Source organism: Bos javanicus, chromosome 1 (genome assembly GCF_032452875.1).
Source record: "Bos javanicus breed banteng chromosome 1, ARS-OSU_banteng_1.0, whole genome shotgun sequence".
Classification (NCBI taxonomy): domain Eukaryota; kingdom Metazoa; phylum Chordata; class Mammalia; order Artiodactyla; family Bovidae; genus Bos; species Bos javanicus.
The window spans coordinates 59492480-59510732 of NC_083868.1; the positions used below are offsets into that span (position 1 = coordinate 59492480).

The window sequence follows — 18253 nt, forward strand, 5'->3', positions numbered from 1 at the left end:
CTTTGCTTCCAAACATGTACAAAAATGTTAAGTACAATTTTGGTGGCAAATGGGAAATATCAGAAATAATGTCTAACAATTAGAGACTCAGATTTTAGTGACACATACAGTAAAGTTCATTTTCTATAACTCATAATGTATGGCTTATGTAGAACTAATTCATGATGATAGGAATCAGAAGAGTTGTGCTGTGTTTAATCTTTTGTTAAAGTTTTGGAGGATATAGCCTGTGAGGGGGCATGAAGGATTCCCCTAGGTATTGTGGATGTTTTGTATGTTGGATTGAATATTGTTGCATGGATGTATACTCACATAAAATCTCATCAAGCTATACAATTAATCTGTGTACTTCACTATACATAACTTAGAATAATACACGATAAAAACAGGTTTGGAAATAAATTTTCCACATTGAGGTTTGTTTAACTTGGGTGCTGGATTCTTGTATGTTCACATTATAATGAAACATTTTACATTAAAAATGACAGGACAGACTACTGCTTTTCCTAACTAGAATTGATCAAGGTAAAAGAAAACACTAGTGTCATCTTTTCCTCTTCACTGTCCATGACACTAGGTCCAACTGTTCCAGGAATCAATAAACACTTCACAGCCAAGTGTACTTACAAAGTGATCATTTAGTTGAGTCAAAGCAAAACTTTCAATTCACTCTTTGACTATGTGTAGAATCCAGGCTTTCTTAAGTGAATGACCAGCATCATGTATTAATACAATGCTGCTGCTGCCAAGTCGCTTCAGTTGTGTCCGACTCTGTGCGACCCCATAGACGGCAGCCCACCAGGCTTCCCCGTCCCTGGGATTCTCCAGGAATACAATGCTACCAACGCATAAAGATCAGTCATCCATTTAGGTGTTTCAAACATAAAGTGGGGGATTGCCAAGGATTTTCTGATGTGAATCAACAGGTGGTTTGGCATTAATATTGCTATTTGTTTCTGGGCTTCACCTCTGGTTTCAGAAAAGAAAAAGAGACAATACCTTTTCAATGCTGTATTTCAAGTTAACCGTATGGAAAGCAAGGTTTTATTCCAGCCAATTCTCTTTGTCTCAAAGCGCGGAGGAAAAGTGCCAGCCACTGCTACTCTCGCCACCAGCCACGGTACAGATGTTTGGAAAATGCAAAAATAGAGAAATGAAACAAAAAGGAAACCCTCAAAAATAAGTTTTGCATAAATGAAAAATGGAGTATATAATTATTATAGCTGCAAAAAGGTAAATGCATTTTTTTCCCATTGTGTTAAACAGAAAGAACCAAAACAAACAAAAACATTGATGTTTTAACTTAATGTTTTGTTGAAACCGATGATTACAAGACCGACTCGTATGTGGCTAAAAATGGGAATAAAAAACAGATTTCTTTTAATCTGATAAGATTTTTTTTTTTACCTCAAAGAATTCTAGAATATGACCTACTTAAATGAATACTTATAAAAGAAACAGATTCATTTAAAAATTCATGTTTTCAGGTGCCAAAATGGGAAAGGAAAAGTGTTTCTATGAAATCTTATAGGAGAAAAGAAATAATTGAAATTATAATGGTTCCTTATACAACTCAGATAAAATATAGCTTGGTAAGAAATGTCTCAAAACTGTTCAACTGTACATTCCTGAATTAGCTTAGCTAATTTACAGACAGTTTTTCCAAAAGCAAACATCCTGTTAGATTTAAGCACGCCAATGTAAATCATTCTTTGTTTAAAAGAAAAAGTTTTTTAAAAATTATGTAATTTCTGAGAGAATATTGGCCGGATTGTAGGTCAGACCATGATTTAGGTCTGGCTCTGCCACAGCCCGGTTGCGTTTACCTTTGTTCCTGTTATAAAACAGGTCTGGTCTCAGTGTCCATATCTGTGAAGTGGACACGTGACACAAAGGCACAGCCCTATCGTCACGCTCGTTTCCAGTCCCACATTCTATGAATCCAAGGAAATCACTCCAGCACAAGAGCTTTTGTTTTCTTCCTTCCTTTCTTGCTTTCTTAAAATAAACAAACAACCAGATAAGCAAGTAAATATATATTAAAAGCACATATACTAATCATCTATCTCTCTGAACAGGAAGAGAGAACATTTTTTTTTTTTGTGACCATTATCTATTTCCTAATGTATATTTAAAAAGAGAGTTCCCATATAAAAAGATCTTTATTTTTTCCTGAATCAAAAATAGCATATCATTTCTTTGCCATTTAAGTTCTATGAAGAAAGAAAACAGAAAATCATTACAGAAATCATATTAGGAACTTTAAGAAGGAAGAAAGAAACTCTTTAAAAAAAAGCAAGAAAGAAGTCACTAAACTTTCTTTTAAAATTCAATGGTTTGTTTACATGTTTTCTGTGACAGAAGATGTAATTGCCACTTCAAACTACCTTCACTTCCTTTTCCTGGGGCAATATTCTTAACTGTGTAAAACGCAGGACCCTCTTCACATACCTTTCCCACCTGCCTTCTGAGGTAACGAGGCTGAGGTATAGATTACAGTCTGAGATACCTAGGATGGGAATTAAACATTTCATCTGGGAGACAGGACTGTGATCAGTTTCCCAAATCTAAAAGAAAATTAAGCCCCATCACTACTTTGGCAAGAAATTTGAGTTCTCGTGGCTGAACAATGATCATCATTTTTACACAAGACTTTTCAAAAGGAAAGCACCTGGGGCATCCACCAGAAAAAAAAATCTGAGAATGCAGCACTTTGTGTCAACATTTAAACCAGGTAGGACACAAGCAACTGCCCTTAACCCTTACAGAGAGGTATGAAAGCATGCAGGGCGACTGACACCTTGATGAACAATCGAAGCTCCGCTTTATGAAAAGACCTAAGTCTTTGGGGCTAAAGCGCCATTGCTCCGAGTGCTGATCCACCTAAGGCACCAGCAGAGGCAGAATGCTTGGGGGCAACAGGCCAAGCTCCTGTTTAAGGCTCTAGCTCTGGCTGCACGCTGGTAAGCCTGGGACCCACCAGACACACACTCAGGGAACACCAAGGGTGGGTCCCCCTGCCAGGGGAGGGCCTCTCAAACAGAAAGGCAAGACTCTGAACTTGCACAGTGTGTGAGCACTCCCTACTGGCTGCTGAAGTTGGAGATGAACCGGTGGTGTTTTAGAAAGGGCTGCCCCAGGTTTCTGTGAGGCGGCTGAAGGACACAGCTCTTTTTCTAGGGGACAAGGGTGTGGCTCTGATTAGGCTTAGACTGGTTCAGATGTTATGCTACTTGAGAAGCAGGTGAGGAGAGCTTACTGATAGGAGGAAATCCAAGAACTGGCAAAAACTGTGTAAAACTGGTTATAATTTTCATTAACTCTTTCAGCTACAGTACCCCCTTCTTATCCAAGGGAGCTAGGTTCTAAGAACCCCAGTGGATGCCTTAAACCACTGATTGTGCTAAACCTCATATCCACTATAGCTTTTGCTGTACATACATACCTACGATAAAGTGTAATTTATAAATCAGGCACAGTAAGAGATTAACACCACCCAATAATAAAATGGAAACAATATAACAATATACTGTAATAAAAGTTACATGAATGTGATCTCTCTGTCTCAAAATATCTTTCTGTACAAATCAAATGACGTTTCCATCTTCACTAAGCATCATCGTGCGCTGTGGCCACAGCAATTACAGTCTGAGGTGCAACAGCAGAACTAGCATGAATTTCTTTTTTCCTTCTTCACAATTTCGCTGAGAGGAGATTCATTCCTACCATAGATCTTAGTAACCTCAGCATACGACTTTTTTTCCTGAGTAAGTTGAGAACTTTCACCTTTTCAACAAAAAGAAACACTTAACAGCTTTTCTTTGGCATAATTGATTTGCCAGCATTACTGCTCTTATGCATTGGGGCCATTATTAAGTAAAATAGGGTGACTTCAACACAAGAACCGGAGTACTGTCTCGGTCAATCTCATAACCGAGCTGCCTACTAAGTGAGTAACTGGTGGGGTGCTCTGGACAAAGGGATGATTCACATCCCAGGTGGAATGGCAGGAGATTTCATCATGCTACTCAGAACAGTGCACAATTTGAAACTAATGAACTGTTTATTTCTGAAATTTTCCATTTAATGCTTTCAGACTGCAGATGGCTGTGGCTAACTGAAACTGAAACTGGGGAAGGTGGAACTGAGGATAAGAAGGGACTTTTGTATTAACATTTTATATACAGACCCGTGTATGAGCATGTGTGTGTTTGGGGTGGAGGGGGTGAGGAGGAAATGAATTTCTGTGTGGCTCACTTTATTTCAGTAATAGGAAATCTTGGGACAGTCCAATGTGTTTATACCATTTATGTTTTACCAGAAAATCCCATATATAAACTTGATGGAACTGCCAGATATGTTCGCTATACCACTACACCTAAGCCCTAGACAGTGGTCTCAAGTCTAGGGCAACGATACTGGAATACTGAATGTTCCCAGGGCTCTGCTCTGTTCTGGTTCTTCTGTATAATAAGATGAAGGTCAAAATGGCAGCCTGCTAAAAGCAGAAGCATTTCAGTTGCAGGAATAACTTGCTTGTCATCAACTTGTTAATGCAATAGTCAAACATTTCTTTGACATGCACAGTATCAGCTAACTTCAGCAGATAAAGGGTCTAGAACAGGAAGATGCTGCAGATGCTTTAGCTTGGAGGAAGGCTTAGCAGAGCCAAAACGTCAGCAGGGCCTGTTTGTTCCATACTTTCCATCGGGCTCTGTGAAAGAAATGTTAGATTACTGCAATGACAAGTTTGTGACAAGCAAGTCATTTGTGCAACTGGTGCGCTCCTGTTTTTATCTGTTTACCATTCAGACTTGTGAATGCCATTTCAAGCACTTACAGGATTTCTGGCTCCCATTAAGGGGAAATGGTTTCTCCATGTTTAGAATTTTCTGCCTCAAAGAGAATTACTAAGCAATTATTTATCCCTGTGGTCACAGTGTCACACAAAAGCACTCTTGAGTTGTTTAGTTGGACTCTGAATCATGAAATGGAGTCCTGGGGACTGGATCGCTTGGAGCATCAGAAATTTCTCATCTAGTTTATTGGAATGACTACAAAGCGAGCCTGTAAGAGTCAATAAAATTGTGGCCAGCTTGAAATACCTTGCTCTTTTGCTCTGAGATCATATATCAAGGCCATATGCTTCAAGGCCCATAAACTCACTTGTAATGAGTAGATCCTGAGAAGCCAAGGCCTGACTGTGTCACAGATGCTGACATGTGATCTAACATATGATAGTCTTGGTGACAAGGACTGCTTTAACTTTTGAGAAGAGAACTTACATGGCCTTCTCCCCGAGTTCTGAGGGTAACCGGAGGCCCTATCCAAATCCAGAAAACGTTTTAAGTGTTTGGCAAAAGGTAATATCATAATCTAAAATTAATACTTGGGATCATCCTACCAAGGATGACTTTTGTATAGCAAAGGGCAGATTTTGGGTCAAGAATTCAAGACTGTCTCCTTAGATTCTTCATCTGAGATTGCTGAGTGACTTTTAGTAAGTTATTTTAACCTCCTAGGAGGAGGGTACAAAATAATATCCCTGGTGGCTCAGAGGGTAAAGCGTCTGCCTACAATGCAGGAGACCCAAGTTCAATCCCTGGGTTGGGAAGATCCCCTGGAGAAGGAAATGGCAACCCAGTCCAGTACTCTTGCCTGGAAAAATCCCATGGACTGAGAAGCCTGGTAGGCTAACAGTCCATGGGGTTGCAAAGAGTCAGACATGACTGAGTGACTTCACTTTCATTCCTTGTTTACCTGTCATGAATTGTCTCATGGTCAATGTCATAAAACATGAAGAATGCCCTCAGAACTCAAGAACAGTATTTCCTAGAAGCCATGTATTTCTCCTAATGATTTCAAATTTTGTCCATTATTGGCACTAAATTTCTAAATGATTCTAGGTATACCTCTTGAAGAACATGGAAGCATGAAGTTCTGAAGCGAGAAGGCAGACACTTACAATATCTAGGGAAGCAAGTCAAAGCTGGAACAGTTAGAGTGTTAAGAACCAGCGAGAAAGTGATGATGAAACATGAGGCAGAGCTTGGTATGCATGACTAAAGAATGTTACAGAAATGGATAATTGTCCTTGCTGAATAAAAATTTTATTGTTAATAATCAATTTCCCAGACACTACAAGCATTACACAATTTACATGTCTAATATCATCTTTACAATGGCTCCATGGTGTGTGTATTATCAATTTCTTTTCACTTGTGGAAACTAAAACTTTAGAGAAATTCAAATACTTCACCATAAATCTGTAAGTAGCAAAGGTGTGACGCTATTTTCCCTTCATCCAAAGCCCTGATACTCTTAACCACTAAAGAACTAAAGTCACTTCCACTGCCTGCAGAAGACATTTCTCCCTAGTTTACTGGAAAACGTTTTCATCTTAAAATGTAGATGTTCAAGAATTTGATGGAAAAGGCCTGGTGAGATTATTCTGACTTTAACTGTGTTGCAATCCTTGTTAGGCCTCTGGGAAAGCTGAGCTTCATCAAGATGTCGTTTCTTTTGCCTGGACCTGAACTAGTCCGGCTGAAATGCACTGAGGAAGAGGTGGAAGGGATTCTAACCTATTCGTATCTTTGTGCCATGAGTGTGGTGGTGTTTGGCTGCATCTCCCTGTGTCCATGCCAACTTCTTTCTCTCTCTTCATACGCATAGCCTCTAGTTCACCCTACTCTTTGCTCCTAAGTCACCTCCAGGGAGACTTCTTTTGTCACTTGTCTGCTATTGTTTTTAGGTGTGGGGGAGGGGCGGACATCTTTCTTACCATGACAAGGATTACTGAAACAGTCTAAACTTCCAACTTTGCACAGAATGTAGCCTTTGTTCAGTCTTCTGCTTTGTTTCTCTTTAATGATAGCTTTGCCACAGGTTTTCCCTATGTAACTCAGAGCTATGCAAATCAAACTGGTTAGCAAGACTGCAGCTGTTCTATCTCAAAATGAGTCCGAGAGGTGGAGGTCTGAGTGAGGCACGTCTTCTGAGTATTACACCTCTAACGGCTGCTTACCTTGAACGAGTAGCAAAGAATGAGCTCAGTGAGATCTGCAGTGGCTTTCCTTGGTCCGTTTTTAGTGTGTGTTCAGACTGGATCATAAGAAGTTTTAGCTTACACAAACTTTTAGTTTCCTGGTATTTATACTTCCCCAAGCACAAGATTCTTACTTAAAAGCTACTCAAAAAGACACCATGCATCATGCAGAATCATAAAATCTCAAGGCAATGTGTAAAGGACCCTAAAGTCCTGTGGTCTGAGTCTTGACCTGGTGCCTGAGTTTGCTTGCTGGGGCCATTCAGTCCCTGTTGCACACCACCAGGGACACGGTGCGCTTAACCTCACGGGCAACCCAATCCTGCTCTAGGACTTCTGTTTGTACAAAATCTTCTTCCTTTTATTAAATCTTAACATGTCTTTCTAAAATTCCCCATCATGGCTTCTAGTTCTTTTTTTTTAACCATGTCCTCCAATCCTGAAAGCTTCTGGGAATTCGTAATTTAATGATTCATTTAATGACAACTCTTGTGCATTTCATATACAAACAAGGGGGTTTAGATCATCTTTCTGCCTTGTCCCTCTTCTCTCACCACACAGAACTTAAATACCTTTTTTAGCCCTCTGTCAACCCTGGGAGAAAAGAAAGGCAGTCAGTCTACCCAGTTTTATAATTTCTTTTTGGATGTAGGTAACACAAATGGCAAAGCATTCTTAATCTCTTTGATTTTCTGCCCTATCCTGGGGAAGATCTTTCTAGACCACCTCAGGCAGACTTGACAGCTACAGCTATTTATAGGGTGACCATAGAGTTTACTCTCCAAACAAGGCCACATTTTGAGGGTAAAAGGACTCTATTGATAATTATACCAAGATCATAGGCATAGAACAGAAATGTCCTGGGCATATCTATACAGTACTCTTCACCTTCCTTCTCACCAACTCCCATCTCTTCACGCCCTAGGTCTCTATTTCTATGTCTGCTTCTCATTCCTGTCTGTGATCACTCTTTAGCAATGGGCACATTTATCCATGCATCTCTAGTTCCTAGAAGAGAACATGGCAGGTAGGAAGAGGTAAGCTATATGTTTGTTTTTTTTTTCTTTTAAATTGGGGATATATTTTTTTTCCTCCTTGTATACTCTGGACTTCTTCCCTTATTTCTTAAGCAAATACCACCAACACACATTGGTTTCATATTTCTGGAGATGAATCAGAAATACTTAGTGTCACAGGAAGGGAATGATTTAATAGAAATGAGTCTGACTTTGAATACTGAGAGCAAAAAGCAGAGAGTGAAATGTGCTAACTTTTCCACTAAAAGTCTACTGTACCTATTTACAGAACACCGAACACTAAGTTCTAATCTCTTTGTTCACAAGTAGTTGTTTCAGCAGCTGTACCCACAATTCCAAGTTTATAGTAAATCAATTATTATAGGCAATAATGGCAACAATAGTGTGACGGTTATATTTGTGATCATATGGAACAAAGGGTAGCACAGGGAAATTCCTGAGAATTCTCCACTAAGACATTGGTGGCACTTCTGTTGCTTTCGGAAGTGTCCTTTTTCTGTCCTTTGGCCAAGAACATTTAGTAGTGCTGGTGGCTTTTTAGCAGTGTTTGTTTCTGAGTAATAGTGATTTTAAAAAGAGAGAGAAAAAGAAAGTCCTGAATCATGAGAATCACCTAGAAAAGGCGCTTCTTCCCTTTTTGACACGTTTAGAATATTCCATAAAGATGAGAGTTTACCCTGTTTAGGTTTAAGCACTTTCAAGAAGACAAACCCAGAACTCCTCTTTCAGTGTTTAGAAGCCTCACTATCAAGAGTCTACCTCATTTTCAAACCTAAACATGTTCTGTTGCAGTGTAAGCCTATTTCATCACTATGCGGCCTCAGTGAAGAAAAGAAAGTCTTATTTCTTACTTCCCATAACTTACTTAAAAAAAACTAGTCTCAGCTCACTATCTCAACCTTTTTCTTCTAAAAGATGAAACAATCTCAATGTTTTGACTTCCCCTTAAATATTTTTTTCAAAATTAATTTTATTTTAGTATAGCTGGTTTACAGTGTTGTGTTAGTTTCAGGTAAACAGCAAAGTGAATCTGCTATACATATATCCACCTTTTTAGATTCTTTCCCCATGTAGGTCATTACAGAGCAATGAGTAGAGTTTCCATGTGCTATACAGTAGGTCCTTTTCAGTTATCTATTTTATATATAGTAGTGTGTATATGTCTGGAGTACAAAATGGCAACCCACTCCAATATTCTTGCCTGGAAAATTCCATGAACAGAGGAGCCAGGCAGGCTGCAGTCCATGGGGTTGCAAAGAGTCAGACATGACTGTGTACCTACACACACCGTATACATGTCGATCCCCATCTCCCAGTTTATCCCTCCCCTTATCTCCCACTGATAACCATAAGTTTGTTTTCTACATCTGTGACTCTGCTTCTGTTTTGTAAATAAGTTCATTTGTACCATTTTAAAAAAAATTTCACATATAAGCGATGTCATATGATGTGTGTCTTTCTCTGTGTAACTTTCTCTACTCAGTATGACAGTCTCTAGATCCATCCATGTTGCTGCAAGTGGCATTACGTCATTCTTTTTTATGGCTGAGTAATATTCCATTGTATATATATACCACATCTTCTTTATCCATTCATCCATTAATGAATGGATAAGCAATTTAGGTTGCTTCGATGTCTTTAATTTTAAATTTTACTGGGAGGGGTTTAATAACATTTTCTCTCCCCGGTGTTCATATCTAATTTCAGTTGCATTTCAAACAAACATGATAAAGTGATGATCTATGCATAGAGGAAATAGTAGAAATATCAATATTCTTCATGTTTCTTACATAATCAACTATTATAACTATGCTTAAATCTCAGTTTTGCATTTTATACTCTTGATTAACTTTCTATGCTCTGCTTTTAGATGTTGTTTTTCCCTTGAAACTAGCCATTCTTTATTTTCAGTCCATCAGTGATATTTACCAAACCATCATAGATAATGGAAAATATGACTTGCAAGAAGATTTAAAAACAAAGTTATAAGCCTTTCTTTGTATGAAACGAATTTATAGAGAAAGAAGACAACCGTAAAGAGAAGAAAAAACGTGGATATTCATATTTAAGTATGTGGTGTTAGTTTAGTAAAGATGTGCAAACCAACATGTCTATATGAACTCAGATATGAATGATGAGAGAGTGGGATGAGTTGCCACTTGTGATGTTTATTTTTCTTCCTGAAGAATATTAACATTAGCTTTTATTTAACAACATTCTGTTGCTTTTCTGTTTTAGGGAATGTTACTTTCAAATGACTATCTTTTTTCTAAAGTGGATGGTTATATCTAAGTCTTAAACTGTTGTTATTTGGAAACTGTGCATAAAAGCACTTTACTTTCAAAGCATGCATTCCCTGTCTGACATCTAAAACAGTGATTTACAGCTAACTGTTTAGAATTCCTGGTGTCCCATTGCTCATGGGATTTTGCTTCACTCTTCCCTGACTATTCCTCCTTAAAATATAATTTTACACTAAAATTCATTTTTTTTAAGATTTTTGAAATGCTGCTACCAATGATTTAGAATACACTGGATTTGTTAATACTGGAAAACATGTGTCTATTAATCAAGGTAGTAAAAATACAGAATCCAAGATGACATACCATTTCTGCATTTTTCCATATTGACTACTGAGAATTCTGAAGTTCTTAGCATCAAATTAGCAGTTTAGAAATGGTTTTTGTTTGCTTGTCATTTAAGACAAAACCAAAAGTTCTGCCATTTACATGGAGTCAGATCGTAACTCTAGCTTTGCCTTAGTTCACCAAAGCTCTCATTGGACTCAGAAAGAAGACAAAGTATTATACAGCATGGCCTTAAGATGGTTAATACCTAGAGTCCTGCTATTGTCAAAGGATTACCAAATACGTTTTACCAAGGCCTTCCTGGGATAGTTTATTGCACATAGGTTAGACTTCCATGTTTATAACTTGCAGACAGTAGTATTGCTGCTGCTGCTGCTGCTAAGTTGCTTTAGTTGTGTCCGACTCTGTGCGACCCCATAGATGGCAGCCCACCAGTCTCCTCTGTCCTTGGGATTCTCCAGGCAAGAATACTGGAGTGGGTTGCCATTTCCTTCTCCATGATAGTAGTATTAAATGGTTGTAAATGGTAGTTTCCCAAATAGTGAGTTTCATTTCGGCAAGAAGAGACAGTGAAGGTAAATATAAAGGTATCATCATTCACAAACCAGAAAGGTGAGCTAGACCATAACTGTTTCTTGGGTGGTCAGCCACAGAGCGCCACTCTTTTTAAATCAAACTATAGTTGATTTACAATGTTGTGTTAGTTTTTGGTGTATAGCAAAGTAATTCAGTTATGTGCATATATACACATATATTCTTTTCCACTGTAGTATATAATAGGATATTGAATATAGTTCCCTGTTCTATACAGTACAACATTGTTTATTGATTTTATATATAATCATTTGTATCTGCTAATCTCAAACTCCTTATTTATTCCTCCCCCACCCCTTTCTCCTTTGGTAACTGTAAATTTGTTTTCCAGGTCACAGAGCACCATTTATGTAAGAGTCTGAATTTCTAACATGACTTTAATTTTGAATTTCATTGAATGTAAATATAATACTGTTGTTATTAAGCAGCTCACTTATTAAATTTATAGAGAAACTTTCTCCAAAATAGTATATTTAGTCTAATCTATTATTTCATCTAATCTATTGTCTATTTTGACCCATATATTGCCTTTACAGAATTTTATTCTATAAAAATCTACATTATATATTTTCTAAACAGCATAATATATTCTTATACCCAAGGTATTCCACTCCCAACATTCAGTTCCAAGAGATTCACAGAAATAATTCAACATTCATTACTTTGGGGTACATGGATGGTCTCTGGGTCCATGACTGCTAGTTAGGCAGGTCACTTCTGAGCCACTATTACATGAGTAGAAACTGCTTTATAATTATTGGGTAAGAGAACACTTTCATTATGGAGGAACATATGATTATTTCAAAAGCAGTGGCTTTCAAAAGCAATGATCCCCATTCTCATAAATATTCTCAGAAATTTGGTATTATTTCCCTCCCTCTACCCTTTTGAAAAGTAGATCTCAAAGTGAGTACTGAAAAGCACTCCTTTGGTAATAATAACACCTCTTACTTTGAGTTAAAAGTTAGCAAGCAGATTTTTAGGAAGGCAGAAGCAGTAGTCATTATAAAATCATTCAGTCACTGCTGCTGCTGCTGCTAAGTCGCTTCAGTAGTGTCTGACTCTGTGCGACCGCATAGATGGCAGCCCACCAGGCTCCCCCGTCCCTGGGATTCTCCAGGCAAGAACAATGGAGTGGGTTGCCATTTCCTTCTCCAATGTATGAAAGTGAAAAGTGAAAGGGAAGTCGCTCAGTCATGTCCGACTCTTCGAGACCCCATGGACTACAGCCTACCAGGCTCCTCCGCCCATGGGATTTTCAAGGCAAGAGTACTGGAGTGGGGTGCCATTGCCTTCTCCATTCAGTCACTAATAAACTAAAAATAAAAATGACAGTTTATTGGCCAAAAATAGAGGAGGGCAGATGTCTGAATAAAGGTAACTTTGTGGCTGGAACTAGATGGGCCATTTACTTCTGCTGCCTTTTGGGGTGGGGGTTGTGGTTCTCTAGTTTAGTGGTGCCTAGCACTAAGGCATCATGGAAGCATCAACAAAGCTCATCTACATAATAAGAATGGATTTGAATTTATGTTAAGATAAACTTTTTTTAATTAAAAAAGGTTTTATTTTTATATTTTGATTGTTAGGTTAATAATGTGATTTTATTTTTTTCAATTTTTATTGGGGTATAGTTTATTTATAATGTGTTAATTTCAGGTGTGTAACAAAGTAAATGACCATCAACAGAGGAAGATATGATACCCATCTACAATGGAATATTACGCAGCCAGAAAAAAGAACAAAATAATGCTATTTGCAGCAACATAGATGGATGTAGAGACTGTCATATTGAGTGGAGTAAGTTAGACACAGAAAGACAAATATCACATGATACTGCTTATATGTGGAATATACAAAGGAACTTATCTACAAAACAGAAATAGAGTAACAGATGTAGAAAATAAACTTATCACTGGGGGATAAAGAGGGAGGATAAATTAGAAGATTGGGATTCACACATACACACTACCACATATAAAATAGGTAAGTAATAAGGACCTACTGTATAATAGAGGGAGCTCTACTTAATACTCTGTAATGGCCTCTATGGGGAAAGAAGTTAAAAAAGAGCAGATATATATATATATATGTATGTATGTATAAAAGATAGACCTTTTAAACAACCCTATCGACTGTTCAGTTGATTACAGCCATATAGTCAGGCAGCTATGTCTTTTTTGGCAGGGGTAGCCAAGGCAGAAGAGGTAATATATGTGTCTTTCATGCTGCAGTAGGGTCAGACATATTCCCAGCAATTTGGTCCCACTGTTCTCATTTGTTCTCATGTCATTCTATGAGAGTAAACAAAATATACACCAGGAAAGAAAAGAGCTGAAGAAGTTGCTGGGATTTCTAAGGAAGAAGAACCCAAATCTTTCCTGCTTTAGGCAAGAGAACATTTTACTATTAATGAAAAGAGATGGCTAAATTATAGCCCATCAAATTTCAAATACAGTTCCAAAGAATGTCTAAAAATGATCCAAAAGAAAACGAAATTCCTCCTGTTCCTAACTATAAATTCTGAAGGCTAATCCTATGTTCTCATCTTATTCCTGTTTCTTGCTCTGCCCTAGAAAGGATTAGTGTCTAACATTAAACACATAATATACAATAAAGAACATAAATAAAGAATAATGTATGCTCATAAAATTATGAGTTCAGAGCAAAAGGAGGGTAAGTTCTTAGTCCAACAGATGAGTCTTACTGACAGTACTAAAGACACGTTTCTAACTCATCCATAGAAGATTCTGAAAATGTTCTCTAATGTGTCTTGAGATGAGGTTTTGGTGGTGTAAAAATCTTGTGACTAATATGGCATATTGCTGTTTTTCTTCCTCTCTGGGACCACAGGAACATATCTAAGTATAGACAGAAGCAGGAGAGCATGTTTCTCTCTTCATTAGAAGTTATACATGTTACTAAAGGAGAAAAGGAAAGATATAAACATCTGAATGCAGAGTTCCAAAGAATAGCAAGAAGACATAAGAAAGACTTCTTCAGCGATCAATGCAAGAAATAGAAGAAAACAACAGAATGGGAAAGACTAGGGATCTCTTCAAGAAAATCAGAGAACCAAAGGAACATTTCATACAAAGATGAGCTCGATAAAGGACAGAAATGGTATGGACCTAAAAGAAGCAGAAGATATTAAGAAGAGATGGCAAGAATACACAGAAGAACTGTACAGAAAAGATCTTCACGACCCAGATAATCACGATGGTGTGATCACTGACCTAGAGCAAGACATCCTGGAATGTGAAGTCAAGTGGGCCTTAGAAAGCATCACTACGAACAAAGCTAGGGGAGGTGATGGAATTCCAGTTGAGCTATTCCGAATCCTGAAAGGTGATGCTGTGAAAGTGCTGCACTCAATATGCCAGCAAATTTGGAAAACTCAGCCGTGGCCACAGGACTGGAAAAGGTCAGTTTTCATTCCGATCCCAAAGAAAGGCAATGCCAAAGAATGCTCAAACTACCGCACAATTGCACTCATCTCACATGCTAGTAAAGTAATGCTCAAAATTCTCCAAGCCAGACTTCAGCAATATGTGAACCGTGAACTTCCTGATGTTCAAGCTGGTTTTAGAAAAGGCAGAGGAACCAGAGATCAAATTGCCAACATCCACTGGATCATCGAAAAAGCAAGAGAGTTCCAGAAAAACATCTATTTCTGCTTTATTGACTATGCCAAAGCCTTTGATTGTGTGGATCACAATAAACTGTGGAAAATTCTTCAAGAGATGGGAATACCAGACCACCTGATCTGCCTCTTGAGAAATTTGTATGCAGGTCAGGAAGCAACAGTTAGAACTGGACATGGAACAACAGACTCGTTCCAAATAGGAAAAGGAGTATGTCAAGGCTGTATATTGTCACCCTGTTTATTTAAATTATATGCAGAGTACATCATGAGAAACGCTGGACTGGAAGAAACACAAGCTGGAATCAAGATTGCCAGGAGAAATATCAATAACCTCAGATATGCAGATGACACCACCCTTATGGCAGAAAGTGAAGAGGAAACCAAAAGCCTCTTGATGAAAGTGAAAGTGGAGAGTGAAAAAGTGGGCTTAAAGCTCAACATTCAGAAAACGAAGATCATGGCATCCGGTCCCACCACTTCATGGGAAATAGATGGGAAAACAGTGGAAACAGTGTCAGACTTTATTTTTCTGGGCTCCAAAATCACTACAGATGGTGACTGCAGCCATGAAATTAAAAGACGCTTACTCCTTGGAAGGAAAGTTATGACCAACCTAGATAGCATATTCAAAAGCAGAGACATTACTTTGCCAACAAAGGTTCGTCTAGTCAAGGCCATGGTTTTTCCTGTGGTCATGTATGGATGTGAGAGTTGGACTGTGAAGAGGGCTGAGCGCCGAAGAATTGATGCTTTTGAACTGTGGTGTTGGAGAAGACTCTTGAGAGTCCCTTGGACTGCAAGGAGATCCAACCAGTCCATTCTGAAGATCAGCCCTGGGATTTCTTTGGAAGAAATGATGCTAAAGCTGAAACTCCAGTACTTTGGTCATCTTATGCGAAGAGTTGACTCACTGGAAAAGACTCTGATGCTGGGAGGGATTGGGGGCAGGAGGAGAAGGGGACGACAGAGGATGAGATAGCTGGATGGCATCACTGACTCGATGGACTTGAGTCTGAGTGAACTCCGGGAGTTGGTGATGGACAGGGAGGTCTGGCGTGCTGCGATTCATGGGGTCACAAAGATTCAGATGTGACTGAGCGACTGATCTGATCTGATCTGATATTCTATTGTAAATGAACTGGAAAGAAAAATATCAAATGCCTTGATGCAGGGATCGGATGTTACATACCCATGTATACCTAGGTTTTCTTTTTTTCCTATTCTTTCTTTTTTTGTGCCCATTTTTTTTTTTTTTTTTGAGGCTTACCCTTACACTGCCAGATTATTTCTGGTGGTTGCAGCCCCTGTGACATTCCTTTGACCATCCACACTGTCTAGTTCAATACAAACTCCCAAGGGACTTTTCTCCTACCAAAGATGGCAACTGATTGAATTAAAATGATGACATCTGTATTATGTCATAAAAATCCTGGAATTAAAATGATGACTTCTGTATTATGTCATAAAAAACCTGGAGTTAAAATGAACTTTTAGTCTTATAAATAACTCCTAATTATTAGGCAAATAGATATGTGTATTTCCCTTTCTGAAGTATAACTAAAAGCCCTGGAAATCCTAAGTTTATCTTCAGTTGTTATATTGAAACTGCACTAATGCTGTTCCTTAAGCATTTCTTTTCTCAATTCCAAGAAGAACCACCCTAAAATCTTCTACGGTATATAACAGATCATAGCAGCCCACATGAAAGCAAATGCTCAAATGTTAAGGACTTAGTGAAAATCCAGACTGGGAAAGATCTGTGAGTTACATGAAGCTTGGGTGAATTCATTCAACTGTAGAATTTATTGCTGGTCCAATGGATTAAAGGAAAAGGAAAAGTAATGGTACTGACCCACTCAAGGGGCTTCAGGAACTTCAGGATAGTCTCTCGGCTATCTGGAAACCTGGATTATTTGACCTGAGCATGGCCTAAAATTATGCAGATCTCCAAGATCTTCTACTTCCTTTTGTTACAGTTCAGATTCTTGAAGTATTTTCATTATAAGGTATGGACAGGTTACACATGGGTTGAGGGCACATGATAGTTTAGAAACTATAGTGTTGCCTTATTATTGGTCTCCCTTACAAACCCTGAAAGGTCAATATGCTATTATCTAAGGCAGTTCATGGAGAAGTTGACATAATACTGTTTTAATGATTCAGTTTATAAATGGGCCATTTCACTGGTACAGTAGGGTGGACTCTAAGAAGCATTTGAAATTGTAAAGAGTTTTTGTTCCAGAGAACAACCTTATCTCTCTAAATCATTAATATTTCTTCACTATGTAGCTAAATCTCTATCACACTAGGTTGATACATAGTCTAGGAAGATTTTACTTAGAAAGCCCCAACATACAGTCTGCTTTCCACATCCACGGATGCTATTTTATGGAAGGATCTTGGACATCTGTGAATTTGGTATTTGTAGGGGTCCTGGAAAGAATCCCTCATGGAGATGAAGGGACAGCTACATGTATGCATTTCTACCATAAAATGGCAACAACAGTTCTGGTTGAAACATCATAACCTAAGCAAAAAGAAACACCTAAAATACAGTAAAAGTGCATCACCTATATGCTGCTGCTGCTGCTAAGTCGCTTCAGTCGTGTCCGACTCTGTGCGACCCCATAGACGGCAGCCCACCAGGCTCCCCCGTCCCTGGGATTCTCCAGGCAAGAACACCAGAGTGGGTTGCCATTTCCTTCTACAATGCATGAAAGTGAAAAGTGAAAGGGAAGTTGCTCAGTTGTGTCTGACTCTTCATGATCCCATGGACTGCAGCCCACCAGGCTCCCCCGTCCCTGGGATTCTCCAGGCAAGAACACTGGAGTGGGTTGCCATTTCCTTCTCCAATGCATGAAAGTGAAAAGGGAAAGTGAAGTCGCTCAGTCGTGTCCGACTCCTAGCGACCCCATGGACTGCAGCCTACCAGGCTCCTCCATCCATGGGTTTTGCCAGGCAAGAGAACTGGAGTGGGGTGCCATCACCTTCTCCACATCACCTATATATATATATATGTATATATTAGTTCAATTCAGTCGCTCAGTCGTGTCTGGCTCTTTGCGACCCCATGAATCACAGCATGCCAGGCCTCCCTGTCCATCACCAACTCCCGGAGTCCACCCAAACCCATGTCCATTGAGTCAGTGATGCCATCCAACCATCTCATCCTCTGTCGTCCCCTTATCCTGCCCTCAATCTTTCCCAGCATCAGGGTCTTTTCAAATGAGTCAGCTCTTTGCATCAGGTGGCCAAAGTATATAGCTATATACAGATCTTCCTTGACTTATGATGGAGTTACATTTTGATAAACCCATCATAAATTGGAAATATCTTAAGTAAG

At 38.7% G+C, this 18253-nt stretch overlaps 1 protein-coding gene across 29 annotated transcripts in view; it reads right to left on the bottom strand.

The window, feature by feature from the left end:
• Positions 1–18253, bottom strand: part of ZBTB20 (zinc finger and BTB domain containing 20) — an 865788-nt gene that overhangs the window by 279642 nt on the left and 567893 nt on the right. For 6 of the 29 annotated variants that reach the window (XR_009738483.1, XM_061427538.1, XM_061427442.1 and 3 more), the window contains one exon: positions 1000–1099. The exons of 20 other annotated variants lie outside the window; for them this stretch is intronic. The gene's annotated coding sequence lies outside the window, so the exon portion shown is untranslated. 3 more of the 29 variants (XM_061427447.1, XM_061427591.1, XR_009738486.1) reach the window with 2 other exon arrangements.